The sequence below is a fragment of the Pipra filicauda genome, unplaced genomic scaffold (assembly GCF_003945595.2).
Source record: "Pipra filicauda isolate LSUMZ 115617 unplaced genomic scaffold, ASM394559v2 scaffold920_size89263_pilon, whole genome shotgun sequence".
In the NCBI taxonomy this organism is placed as follows: Eukaryota; Metazoa; Chordata; class Aves; order Passeriformes; family Pipridae; genus Pipra; species Pipra filicauda.
The window spans coordinates 25,435-36,746 of record NW_024105110.1 but is presented as its reverse complement, the minus strand read 5'-3'; positions in this window follow the sequence as shown (position 1 = coordinate 36,746).

Genomic DNA, 11,312 nt, shown 5'->3' with positions numbered 1-11,312 from the left:
GGGCAGCCTGGGCACTTCTTGGGCAGCAAGAGGTTTCTGTGGTGGCACATTTTGTCTGGCAGGAATCTTCATCTGGACTGAATTTTTCAAGAGGTTGGACCGGCCATTGCAGTGCAGGGCAGAAAAAAGGGATCAGCAGCTCTTTCCACCAGGAAAAAAAGTCTGGCACCTTTGGCTTCAGGTGTAGTTGTTGGGGCAGCCTGGGCACTTCTTGGGCAGCAAGAGATTTCTGTGGTGGCACCTTTTGTCTGGCAGGAATCTTCAGTTGGAGTTAATTTTTCAGGAGGTGGGACCAGTCATTTCAGTGCAGGGCTGAAAAAAGGGATCAGCAGCTCTTTCCCCCAGGAAAAATAGTCTGGAACCTTTGACTTGGAGGTGCAGTTAGTGGGGCAGCCCGGGCATTTCTTGGGCAGCAAGACCTTTCTGTGGTGGCACCTTTTCTCTGGCAGGAATCTTCATCTGGACTGAATTTTTCAAGAGGTTGGACCGGCCATTGCAGTACAGGGCTGAAAAAAGGGATCAGCAGCTCTTTACCCAAGAAAAAATCCTGGAACTTTGACCTTAGTGTAGTTGAAAGGGGGCAACCTGGGCACTTCTTGGGCAGCAAGAGTTTTTCTTCTGTGGTGCACCTTTTGTTCTGGCAGATTGCAGCTGGATGTCGATTTTCCAGGAGGTGGGACGGGCCGTGCAGTGCAGGCTTGAAAAAAAGGGATCAGCAGCTCTTTCCTCCACCAGGAAAAAAAGTGTGGAAGCTTTGGCTTCAGGTGTAGTTGTTGGGGCAGCCTGGGCACTTCTTGGGCAGCAAGAGGTTTCTGTGGTGGCACCTTTTGTCTGGCAGGAATCTTCATTTGCATTCAATTTTTCAGGAGGTGGAACCAGTCATTGCAGTGCAGGGCTGAAAAAAGGGATCAGCAGCTCTTTCCACCAGAAAAAAAAGTCTGGAAGCTTTCCCTTGGAGGTGCAGTTGGTAGGGCAGCCTGGGCACTTCTTGGGCAGCAAGAGGTTTCTGTGGTGGCACCTTTTGTCTGGCAGGAATCTTCATCTGGACTGAATTTTTCAAGAGGTTGGACCGGCCATTGCAGTGCAGGGCTGAAAAAGGGATCAGCAGCTCTTTCCACCAGGAAAAAAAGTCTGGAAGCTTTGGCTAGGAGGTGCAGTTTTTGTGGCAGCCTGGGCACTTCTTGGGCAGCAAGAGGTTTCTGTGGTGGCACCTTTTGTCTGGCAGGAATCTTCATTTGTAGTAAATTTTTTAGGAGGTGGGACCGGTCATTCCAGCGCAGGGCTGAAAAAAGGGATCCGCAGCTCTTTCCCCCAGGAAAAAAAGTCTGGAACCTTTGGCTTGGAGGTGCAGTTGGTGGGGCAGCCCGGGCACTTCTTGGGCAGCAAGAGGTTTCTGTGGTGGCACCTTTTGTCTGGCAGGAATCTTCATCTGGACTGAATTTTTCAAGAGGTTGGACCGGACATTGCAGTACAGGGCTGAAAAACGGGAACAGCAGCTCTTTCCACCAGGAAAAAAAGTATGGAAGCTTTGACCTTGAGGTGTAGTTGGTGGGGCAGCCTGGGCACTTCTTGGGCAGCAAGAGGTTTCTGTGGTGGCACCTTTTGTCTGTCAGGAATCTTCAGTTGGAGTAAATTTTTTAGGAGGTGGGACCAGTCATTCCAGCGCAGGGCAGAAAAAAGGGATCAGCAGCTCTTTCCACCAGGAAAAAAAGTCTGGAACCTTTGGCCATGAGTTGTAGTTCTTGGGGCAGCCTGGGCACTTCTTGGGCAGCAAGACCTTTCTGTGGTGGCACCTTTTGTGTGGCAGGAATCTTCATTGGGATTCTATTTTTCAGGAGGTGGGACCGGCCATTGCAGTGCAGGGCTGAAAAAAGGGATCAGCAGCTCTTTCCCCCAGGAAAAAAAGTCTGGAACCTTTGGCTAGGAGGTGCAGTTTTTGTGGCAGCCTGGGCACTTCTTGGGCAGCAAGAGGTTTCTGTGGTGGCACCTTTTGTCTGGCAGGAATCTTCATTGGGATTCTATTTTTCAGGAGGCGGGACCGGCCATTGCAGTGCAGGGCTGAAAAAAGGGATCAGCAGCTCCTTCCACCAGGAAAAAAGTCTGGAACCTTTGACCTTGAGGTGTAGTTGATGGGGCAGCCTGGGCACTTCTTGGGCAGCAAGAGGTTTCTGTGGTGGCACCTTTTGTCTGGCAGGAATCTTCATTGGCATTCAATTTTCCAGCAGGTGGGACCAGTCATTTCAGTGCAGGGCTGAAAAAAGGGATCAGCAGCTCTTTCCACCAGGAAAAAAAGTCTGGAACTTTGGCTTGCAGGTTGTTTTTGGGGCAGCCCGGGCACTTTTTGGGCAGCAAGAGGTTTCTGTGGTGGCAACTTTTATTCTGGCTGGAATCTTCCTTGGTAGTAAATTTTCCAGGAGGTTGGACCGGCCATTGCAGCGCAGGGTAAAAAAAATGGAATAGCAGCTCTTTCCACCAGGAAAAAAAGTCTGGAAGCTTTTCCTTTGAGGTGTAGTTGTTGGGGCAGCCTGGGCACTTCTTGGGCAGCAAGAGGTTTCTGTGGTGGCACCTTTTGTCTGGCAGAAATCTTCATCTGGACTGAATTTTTCAAGAGGTTGGACCGGGCATTGCAGTGCAGGGCTAAAATAAGGGATCAGCAGCTCTTTCCACCAGGAAAAAAAGTCTGGAACCTTTGGCTTGGAGGTGCAGTTTTTGATGCAGCCTGGGCACTTCTTGGGCAGCAAGAGGTTTCTGTGGTGGCACCTTTTGTCTGGCAGAAATCTTCATTTGCATTCAATTTTCCAGAAGGTGGGACCAGTCATTGCAGAGCAGGGCTGAAAAAAGGGATCAGCAGCTCTTTCCACCAGGAAAAAAAAGTCTGGAAGCTTATGGTTGGAGGTGCAGTTGTTGGGGCAGCCTGGGCACTTCTTGGGCAGCAAGAGGTTTCTGTGGTGGCACCTTTTGTCTGGCAGGAATCTTCATTGGGATTCTATTTTTCAGGAGGTGGGACCGGCCATTGCAGTGCAGGGTTGAAAAAAGGGATCAGCTGCTCTTTCCACCAGGAAAAAAAGTCTGGAAGCTTTGGCTTGGAGGTGCAGTTGGAGGGGCAGCCTGGGCACTTCTTGGGCAGCAAGACCTTTCTGTGGTTGCACCTTTTGTCTGGCAGGAATCTTCAGCTGGAGTAAATTTTTCAGGAGCTGGGACCGGCCATTGCAATGCAGAGCTGAAAAAAGGGAACAGCAGCTCTTTCCACCAGGAAAAAACGTCAGGAAGCTTTGGCTTAGAGGTGTAGTTGTTGGGGCACTTCTTGGGCAGCAAGAGGTTTCTGTGGTGGCACCTTTTGTCTGGCAGGAATCTTCACTTGGAGTAAATTTTTCAGGAGGTGGGACCAGTCATTGCAGCGCAGGGCTGAAAAAAGGGATCAGCAGCTCTTTCCACCAGGAAAAATAGTCTGGAAGCTTTCGCTTCAGATGCAGTTGGTGGGGCAGCCTGGGCACTTCTTGGACAGCAAAGAGATTTTCTGTGGTGGTACCTTTTGTCTGGTAGGAATCTTCAGTTTGATTCTATTTTTCAGGAGGTGGGACCGGCCATTGCAGAGCAGGGATGAAAAAATGGAACAGCAGGCCTTTCCCCCAGGAAAAAAAGGCTGGAAGCTTTGGCCTTGAGGTGTAGCTGTTAGGGTAGCCTTGGAACTTCTTGGGCAGCAAAGATCTCTCTGTGGTGGCACCTTTTGTCTGGCAGGAATCTTCAGCTGGATTCAATTTTGGGAGTTATTTTGGCCATTGTAGCGCAGGGCTGAAAAATGGATGAGCAGCTCTTTTCCACAGCAAAGTAAGTCTGGATACTTTGGCTTCAGTTGGAGTTGTCGGTGCAGCCATGGCACTTGTTGGGCAGCAAGAGCTTTCTGTGGTGGCACCTTTTTTCTAGGAGGTGTTTGTTCCCTGTTAGCAAGTCCCTTTTGGCGTCAATCACAGAGCACTGGGACTGCTCACAGGGCATGATGAAGCAAGACACCGGTAGTCGAGAAAGAGGGGCTAGAAAAATAAATTCCTGTATCTAATTGCCTTCCTTAATTACAGAAATTGCTACTCTTGTGACATGATCTGTACTGACCCTGCTAAGGATGTACTTTTGCCCTGACCCCTTGCTCCAGATGTGCCAGGTACACCAAAGGAAACGAGAGAATCTCAGCAAAGCTAAAAATCAGCTCTTATGGCAGTTGACACTCTATGGGGTTTAGCACTGGAGCTCAATCTCTCCGGGATGTCTGGTCCAGAGCAGTTCATTTACTGAATGGTGCTGTTGCTGAACTTCCCTGGGCATGTTGCAATTGGCTACTGAGGCTGAAAGGTTTCCTCAAAGGATTTTTATCTTTTGGAACCACAGGCTGAATTGGAGGGAGAAACTCCAGTATTCTGAAAGTGGAAAGTTGATCAAACAGAAAAGACTGTTTCTTCTACAACACACTTGAAATAGTCCACTTGTAAAAATCACAAAGCTTGAAGCCTACTCAGCAGAGCTGATTCCTCATCTGCACTGATCATCAGCAACTGGCCTCTCTCCTATTTCAGGGTCTCATCTGTGTACACTGGATTAAGGCCTCCTAACTTCTTAAGAAAAGTAGTGTTATAAGCTCACTTTTCTGGCAAGGTTTCCTTAGCAGATGGGTTGAAAAGCAAAACTTTGGTGCCATGACCAAGGAATGCAGAGCGGTGCTAGAGAGCCCAAGGTTGTTTGTGGTGCTAGCTTTGCTCCACTCTCTAATAACTTCTGTCCAGATCAGTGCTGGCAACAAGAATTCCAGGTTAACGCTTGTTTCATTTTTCAGGCTTTGCATTTCAAGAATGGGGAGTTGTTATTGGAAACTCTGCCATGGCTGTCAGTAACAGCCTCGGAAAACAGTTTTTCTTATTTCTGAGGGAGAAGTTTCCAACCCAGCTTTGGAGTATGCAAATAGTCGAATGACTTGTTGTACAATTGGAAATAAAAATCCATACATTTGCTCTGATTAATGTCTTCACTTATATTTGGCTAAAGAGTTCTTTTCTTGTTCCCTTCTTTAAAAAATAGAACCCCCAAGCAGAAAGGCGATCTCCTAAAGTGTTGTAACCTTTTAAGTCCGCTTGTGCCACACAACAATAGCATGCCAATATCACATCCAAAGATACAGAATCTTATAGAGATACACACAAATATATACCTAGACATATCTATGTATGTATATCGACTACCTATACATATCTATACATATCTATACAAATACACACAAGAAAGTTTGGGGTTCCTGATGAGAGTTCTACACGGGTAATGAACAGAGGACTGGTTTGATGCGTCATACAACGGGGGGACCAAGAACGTACGTTCTGAGCTTTGATTTACTGTCCTGGTTTGTAACTGCCTGCCTTCCCTTTGGGGGGAACATAGGCCTCTATTTTGCACGGTCTGTTTTGTTTTACTTGGCAGTGTAGACTAGGGGCAGAAGAGTTTTTGGAGCCAAAGAGCTCGATGCAGATTCAGTTCCTTTAGTGGTGCCTAAAACTCAGGAGCTGGACTCCACGGTGCCGGTGGGACCCTCCCAACTCAGCACGTTCCATGATTCCATCAAGTCCAACTGTCAGCCCAGCACTGCCCCAGGAACCCCCAACCCACTAAAGCCTGTCAGCCATGGCCAGATGCCGGCGCCTCTGAAACACCTGCCGGGGTGCTGGCTCCGCCTGGGCAACCCATTGCAGTGCCCGAGCCCCCCCCGAAAAACACAGCGAGAAACCTTTCTCCAGGAGCTGACCTGAAGCTCCCCTGCCTCGGCCTCGGGCCATGTCCCCCGGTCCTGCCAGCGCAGGCTCCTTTCCAGCAGCCCCCTCGGCAGAAGGCGGCTCAGGGCTCCCCTCTGCCGCCCCGGCCGGCTCCGCTCCGGCCCCGCTCCCGCCACGGCCCCGCTCGGCTCTGCACGGGGAAGGAACGCGCCCAGCCCCGGCCCGACACCCCCGGGGGCCGCGCACCGGGGGTCCCTGCCCGGGGGTCACTTGCCAGGGGTTGTTCACCGCGGGTCATTCACCGGAGGTCCCTCCCCAGGGGTCACTTACCGGGGCTTCTTCACCGCGAGTCGCTCACCGGCTGTCACTTACTGGGGGTCACTCGCCGGGTGTCGCTCAGCAGCAGCCACTCGCCGGGGGCCGCGCACGGGGGGTCCCTCCCCCGGGGCCGCGCACCGGGGGCCACTCGCCGGGGGTCTCTCCCCCGGGGCCGCGCACCGGGGGCCACTCGCCGGGGGTCTCTCCCCCGGGGCCGCGCACCGGGGGCCACTCGCCGGGGGTCTCTCCCCCGGGGGCCGCTGCCCGGAGGTCGCTCAGCGGCCGCGCTCCCGCTCCCGGCCTCGCCCGCTCCGCTCCCACCCAAACCCCAACAAACGCCCCTCTCGGCCCCGCCCCCGCCCCGCCCAATCCCCGCCTCGCCCCGCCCACTCCGCCGCCTCCCATTGGCTGCGCACCTTCGGCCGTGGAGCGAGGAGCGCGCGAGGAGCGTTGCCTGGAACCTGGCGAGGGAATCCCGGGAATCCTCGAGGCGCCGGCGCTGCCCCGCCACTCCTGGAGCGAGCGGCCGTGCCCGCGCGGGGAGCGGGCACTCAGCGCCTGGCTGCGGCCGCCACAACGGCCAGGGAAGCAGGCGCGCGGAAGGCGGGCTTCGGCCCCCGGCCAGCCAGGAGCCCTAAAAAGAACAAAAGTGTTGAAAGAGAGGGAACTCATCGCACCATCACAGAACATGCTGAGGTGCAAGGGACCCACGAGGAGCGTCGAGTGCAAGCCTTTGCCCGGCACAGGACCGACCCCAAGAGTCACTCCGTGTGCCTCAACTCTGCCAGCCTTGCTGCTGTGACCACTGCCCTGGGGAGCCTGGTCCAGTGCCAACCACCCTCGCAGGGAAGAACCTTTCCCAAATATCCACCCTAAACCCACGTGAAAAAAACCCATTTGCAACCAAAAAAAAAAAAGTTTCTATTTTCTTCCTTCCCCTTCTCCTTCTTTAGTGTTTACACAACAGTACTGCAGTGCCCTACTGGCTCAAAACTGAACTACTTGAAGTCCTTGCCGTATAGGCTGGATTTTGTCCCATAGGCAGAGGCTAATCTGTCTGCAGGCCACCAGGACTGCCAGAGCTTGGGGAAGGGATGGAGGCTATCGCAGGAAGGAACAGAGATGCGGAGATATTCCCTGATATTCTACTCTAGAGGCGGCTCAAGAGACAGCCCTGCAGTTGGAAACACTTGCCTTCGTCATTGGACGATCTTGTCCAGCAGCACAGAAAGGATCTTCTCCTCCGGCAAAGCCGCAGCTTCCCGGGAGCTGTGGATTGAGAACCGGTGTCTTGGGGACAAGAGTTGCTGGGCCACCTGCTCCTGGGAATCTTAGACTGCAATGGCCTGGGCTCCCACTCCTACCCGCAGCCTTTTGCTGCCATGTGCATCCTCGGCGAGGAGCGGGCTCTGCTCTTCCCCGCCCCTCCCCGGCAGCAGGGAGACCTGGCCAGAGGGGCTCCCGTGTGTGACTCCGGCAGGTCTCCCAAAGGCTCTGGGAGGGATGGAGTCTGTTGCCAGAAGTAACTGAGAGGCCGAGATACTCCATCCCCTGATCTTGCCATACTGGATCAGGGAAGAGCCCTGGAGTCGGGAACACCTGCTTTTGCCGTAGGAGACAACCCAGCACGTGTTGCTGCACAGGATCCTGATGTGGCACTGGCAGAGTGTCCAGGGAGGCATGGACTGGGCATCTCATGTCTGGGAGGAATCTTTGTCCGTCTTCAGTTTTGGGAGTCAAGTGCAGGGTTCTGAAAAGAAAGAAACAACAGCCTTACCCCAAGGAAAGAAAGCCTGGAAGCTTTGGCTTGGAGGTGCAGTTGGTGGGGCAGCCTGGGCACTTCTTGGGCAGCGAGAGCTTTCTGTGGTGGCACCTTTTGTCTGGCATGGATCTTCATTTCGATTGAATTTTGGGGAGGTGAGACCGGCCATTTCATCGCAGGGCTGAAAAAAGTGAACAGCAACACTTTCCCGCAGGAAAGAAACTCTGGAAGCTTTGGCTTCAGGTGTAGTTGTTGGGGCAGCCTGGGCACTGGGTGGGCAGGAAGAGCTTTCTGTGGTGGCACTTTTTGTCTGGCAGGAATCTTCATTTATCTTCAGTTTTGGGATTTATATTGGAAATTGTAGCGCAGGGCTGAAAAAAGGGATCAGCAGCTCTTTCCACCAGGAAAAAAATTCTGCATCCTCTGGCTTTGAGGTGCAGTTTGTGTGGCAGCGTGGGCACTTCTTGGGCAGGAAGAGTTTTCTGTGGTGGTACCTTTCGTCTGGCAGGAATCTTCATTTGTATTCAGTTTTGGAGAGGTGGGACCGGCCATTGCAGCGCAGGGCTGAAAGAAGGGAACCGCAGCCCTTTCCCCCAGGAAAGAAAGCTTGCAAGCTTTGGCTGCTAGGCCCAGTTGTTGGTTTTAATGGATTTTTTATTTCTTACTCTCTACTTTGTTTTGATATTGACCTCTGCAATAAGGAACCGGTAATTATCTGTCCCGCGGAGGCGCTATAGGTGTTACTGGAGCAATTAAGCTCCTTGTGTAAGGTTTCTTTCAAGTCGTTTAAAGTGTCCCAAGCGGCAATTAACCACTTCATGCTAACGAAAGTATTTCCATCAGGTGATGTATGTTTGAAGTGAAAGTTTTGCAGGCTACCAGGAACCTCCCCTGGAGCCCAGTGACTGAATAGAATTGCGGACACCGGCTTTAGCTCTTTGCAGGGGTGTCTTCGTCAGCCTACGGGGACATTTTGGACTGCTCGCTGGAGTCTTGGGGAACCCCTGGAGAGTCTCCAACAGAGAGTTGGTACATTTTCCCGCCTTGGCAGAGCCAGCCTGCCTGTATACCAGCAGCTTAGCCATTCAACATCGTGTAAAGATGTGCCCGGTGCCAAGCTGGCCAGTGAGCGCCCACCGGGGGGTATTTAAGACAGTGCCCAGCATGGTGGTGAGTCCAGTTGGTGTTGGCCAGGGTTCCCTGCTGGTCCCCACTCCTCGCTCCATCCTGCTTGCCTCTGTCCTGCTCGTGTCCCACCTGCCCCGTCTCCTGTCTGTCTTGGATCCAGTCTGTTTCCCCCCTGCTTCTCTCCAGCGGTCCTTCCATGACTGCCTGAGGCTGACTACACCTGGATCTCTCACTGGTGGTGGTAACCTTTTTGTACTTTCCTTTTCCTTATCTCTCCCTCTTCTTCTCCCCTCCCGCCTCGATTTTACCATTACTTATTGCTACAAAGAAAGCAAATTGTCTGTTTGAGACCTAACATTTGGAGTTTTGTGCCTTAATCTCACCTTCGAAGTAATCATCTAAAGAACCACATTGCAGCCCCTGACCAGTCTGTAAAACCCACCAACTGCACCTGAAACCCAAAGGTTACAGGCTTGCTTTCCGGGGAAAAAGGGCTGTTGCTCTCTTTTTTCAGCCCTGTGCTGCAATGGCTGGTCCCACCTCCCCAAAACTGAATCCAAATGAAGATTCCTGCCAGACAAAAGTTACCACCACAGAAAACTCTTGCTGCCCAAGAAGTGCCCAGGCTGCCCCACCAACTGCACATGAGAGACGGAGGGTAAGGGCTTTCTTTCCAGGGTGGAGGTAGAGTCGTGTGCTTGCAGGAGCCCTGTGCTGAAATTGGCAGTCCTTCCACCTTCCACTATCCCAGGTTGCTCAGAGCTCCATCCAAGATGGCCTTGAACACTTCCAGGGATAGGGCATCCATAAATTCTTGGGGTAACTTGTTTCAGTGCCTCACCACCCTCACAGGGAAGAATTTTTTTCGTAATATCCCATCTAAACCTGCCCTCTCTCAGTTTGAAGCCATTCCCCCTTGTGCTGTCACTACAGGCCCTTGTAAGTGCTGATGAAACTTGACTGGATATTTTTACAGCAAAGGTTATAATTTTTATTTTCTTAAGGCAGTGACAGGGATGATACCGGGATCAATTACACTTCAAAAATCTGTTGCTTGTATTAGTAGTTAAAAATAACAAACGGTATTTACACGCATTATTTCTCGTCTAGGGGGTGCTAGAGGGCTGGTTACAGCGCCCATGACCCTCCTCTGAAGCTGTGTTACCTTCCTGACTGGGATGGTAATAAATACTTTTAGCCAATTTGTCTCTCCAGATCAGCCCGGAAGTCTTTAAAAAGGTACTCAGAAGTATTTCCCCATTCCTACTGGTTTTGCAGCCGGTCAGATGTGTGGGGTTTATGTCCCACAGCAAATTAAAAACACCCACAGCCATTACGTAAATGTGTATTTGTTTGAGTATTCACCTTGATGGTGTTCAGGCAGTTATGCTGAGGTACTTTGTGGATTTTTGGAACAGAAATAACATCTTTTAATGGTGTCTGTGACCGGCTGAGGTGCAGGATGTGGCCTCTCTATTTTTAGCATCTGCTGGTACGCCCATCTGTAGTGAGAAAACATCCTGTGAGTGTTAATTTAGGTGATGCAACCTTTTAAGTCTGGAGAGCTACTTCCTTCTTCAAAGATTGCTAATTCTCATGAAAGAAATAAAGAGAATTTCATGACAGTGACCTATTTTTCACTTTGAATATCCCAACTATTGGTGAGCATTTACATTAAAATATTTGAAGTTTAATAAATTTTGCAAAATGTCCTGGATGTTGAGGGATGTAGTGATGAACTCAGAATTAGAAAGTGGAGATTGTCTTCTTTTTCTTTGAAGCTCACAGGCCGATGAAAAAAAAAAGCTTTCTAGAGAAACTTAAATGTTTTATCTAATTTGTACACATTTCTACAATTAGGACAGCTGTAGGTTCACCCCTGGCAAAATCTCTCTGCTGGTAACCCAGCCACACGCTGATTAATCCTTATTTCATGTTCAAGTGACCATGATATTTTGGTCAGCTGGCGACAGAGCGGTCCAGGTGGTAAAGGAACAAGGACTGAACAGTATGAGCAGCGTTTGCCTTTTTCTCTCCTCCATCCCCCTTTTCTATATATTATACTTTGCCACTTTCTCTGCTCAGCACACAGGAATTTGCTGGATGCATCCATGAATGCAGAACCCACTGGAATCACGACATTTGTTCCAAATGATCCAGCTAGTGCCAGGGAAGCAGAAGTTATGACTGTGTAACAACCACACTGTGAGGAGGAACAAGACTGAAAACCACTTTCCGTAAAGGGAAGGATTTGAACTGGTGGTGGAGATGTGCAAGGCTCTGTTATTCTCCCTCCTTAAGTTGTTGACAGGACACAGTCCCCTCTCTTACCTGTCATTGAAAGGTCCTTCTAG